Source organism: Rhagoletis pomonella, unplaced genomic scaffold, assembly GCF_013731165.1.
Source record: "Rhagoletis pomonella isolate Grant_MI unplaced genomic scaffold, Rhpom_1.0 Rhpom_scaffold_19232, whole genome shotgun sequence".
NCBI lineage: Eukaryota > Metazoa > Arthropoda > Insecta > Diptera > Tephritidae > Rhagoletis > Rhagoletis pomonella.
In genome coordinates this window covers 1-2,732 of record NW_023477748.1, presented here as the reverse complement: position 1 = coordinate 2,732, position 2,732 = coordinate 1, and the positions used below count along the sequence as shown (strand labels likewise).

The 2,732-nt window shown below is 30.3% G+C and overlaps 1 long non-coding RNA gene across 1 annotated transcript; it reads left to right on the top strand.

Moving 5' to 3' along the window:
* The first annotated feature begins 1,267 nt into the window (after positions 1-1,267).
* On the top strand, positions 1,268-2,508 carry LOC118732359. Its single transcript, XR_004992123.1, has 3 exons — positions 1,268-1,710; positions 1,774-1,803; positions 1,861-2,508. It is a non-coding gene; the product is annotated as an uncharacterized LOC118732359 (long non-coding RNA).
* The last annotated feature ends 224 nt before the right edge of the window (positions 2,509-2,732 follow it).

Below are 2,732 nucleotides of genomic sequence, written 5' to 3'. Positions count from 1 at the left end.
AGGAGAAATATTGTCTTCGTATAAAAAGTTCAACAGGCAACACTGCCGATATTTTCATCAATTGTTTCGTGAAAATTTATTTTCTTATTGCGCAAATTCAAGTAAGTATACAAAAAAAATGAAAAATATTGGTAATATTTTGAACTAACCCTTTCGCTACTTTGATGCCATATGGCGTCATGCTTTTTTTGAATACTCACAGATTTAACTGAGCTTATCTGAAATTATATTTTTATATGCAACGCTGTAATGGAAAGTTTTATAAACTATATTTTAATACGGTATTGTTATTTTTATGAGATGAAAAATTTCTATTTTAAAACTTTACTAAAATATCGATTTTTTCTGCTTAGAAAGGTCTACATTAAAATACAATATTTTACCAAATAACCCAATAAATTAAAAACAAATAAATATACTATAGTCTCCAAAATAGTGTCAAATATTGCTAGAACTTGCAATTTATTTAAAAAGTGCTAATAAACGCGTGGTATATTTTTAAATTTGTATGATGCCATATCGTCGCCTGGGTAAAAGATTGTCGTAAGCGCCATTTTGACGATTTTTAAGTCTAAATGCAGTTATATATTTTGAAATAAGGTCTTTCGATTGGTGTTATCACCTTTTAGTTATCTTCGTTAGTTTCCGAGATATTGGCTACAAATTTTTCGATAATTTAGTAAAAAATTAGTTGGTGATGCAGTCATATTAAACTATTCAATATCTTAAAAATGGCGTTCTCGACTTTGGGATATTTCCTTTAGTTTCCGAGATATTGAGTAATAAGTGTCGTTAATTTAGTAGAAATTTTGATCACATTTTGTCGTATTTCATACAAAGTGGCTGCGAAATTGTGGACAAATGACGCTTACGACAAAATTTTACTAAAGAAAATCCTTCATAAACTCAAAACTAATTAACAATAAATATTAAAAATTAAATAATTTAAGAATTTTGTTAACTAGTAACATTTTCAGACTTTGGAGAAAATCTATCTTCGCGTTTTTGAGAAATTGCATTTCAAACTTCAATTGATTCCCACACAACCTGCCGAAATTAACATACGACAATCTTTTACCCAGGCGACGATATGGCATCAATAATATTTGAAGGAGCTGAAATCCGCACCAGCAAATAACGATTTATTTGTACTGGTAAATTGCAACTAGTAAATTTTTTAAATGAATTATTAAATCTATGCACGTTCCAACTTATTTTATTGAGTTTTGTAGTGTTATTTAATTTAAATAAAATAAAATACCATATTAAAAAATCGTTGCGTATTTTTTACGCCAGTTAGTACAAATGATGCCATATGGTATCTGTGTTACTTGTTTGCTATACCATAGCAGACTGCTTTATTGGTAGTTCAATTATAATAGTAAATACATCTTATGAAACTTAAACCTGCAGAGTCGCCATATAATACATAAAACATCTCTTTTAAGATAACATACCCTACAAGACGGCGATAGCCAATTCACCACTACATTTACAACTTTTCAGATGCCTACCTACACAGTCACATTTGGTTTTAAAGGAATTTCCTAAAGTTAGAACAGTATGTTTTATGAGGATACGAAACGCATGTGCTAGAGCGAACAAGCGATAGGCACTGCAAGCAAAGCTAAACTTGACATTTTGATCATAGCAGCATGAAAATTATACGTCACTATTATAATTTCTTTTGAACGTTTGCGAACATTGGCGGTAAGTTGGTTTGATTTTCAATTTAATTTGTTAAAATGTTGATATTTTCATTTTGGATCGCAGCAAAAGGAATACGCTAGCAATTTTAAATAGGTATGTATAGAATTTTTTCGCAAAATCCATATGTTAAGATTTTATTTCAATTTGCAGAAACTCCGCTGGAAATCTCTTCAAGAGATCTGTGGCGGAAAACAATTTGGACAGCAATTTAAAGTGAGTTTATAATAGAAATTTAAAGCAGTGAATTTTAGAAGAATTTATAGCCTGTTCCCTTACTCCAGGATTAGTCAGAAATAGGAAGTGGGCCCAGTACATACACACAAGGCAACTTCAGTACTATCTTCCGGACTAAATGACTAAATCCTGGAATACTGGAACAGGTTATTTAAGTGAAGTGAAATTAGAAGTGTACAATGCATGTACACATTTAACTATGGCCAAGGATTCTCTTATTTCGATTAATCGATCTGGCCATAGTTCCACAATTTTAATACATATGTACATGTATGTTGGACGTACATAAGGCATCGCACAAAAGTGTAAAATTTTTGGAAGGCTAATTATTTAAAAGAAATTATAACGAACAGAAAGGCAATTAAATTACCTTTCTCTTAATAAGCATTAACATCAATAATTCAATAAGAAAGGCATTTAAATTACCTTTCTCTTAATACGCATTAACATCAATAATTTTTAAATAATTTCTCAAAATAAAGCCTTGGCTAACAACTTCGTAAAATTATGTACATGTATGTTAAACGTACATAAGGCATCACACAAAAGTGTAACATTTTTTGAAAAGAGGCTAATTTATTTAAAAGAAATTATAACGAACAGGAAGGCAATTAAATTAAATTGATAATAACCTGGCAGTTGTCTCACTCCCGCATTCTGCCTTAGCCTGTTGCTTTCGTTTTTGATTTATGGAAACTACTACTAAAATACCAGGAGAAATATTGTCTTCGTATAAAAAGTTCAACAGGCAACACTGCCGATATTTTCATCAATTGTTTCGTGAAAAT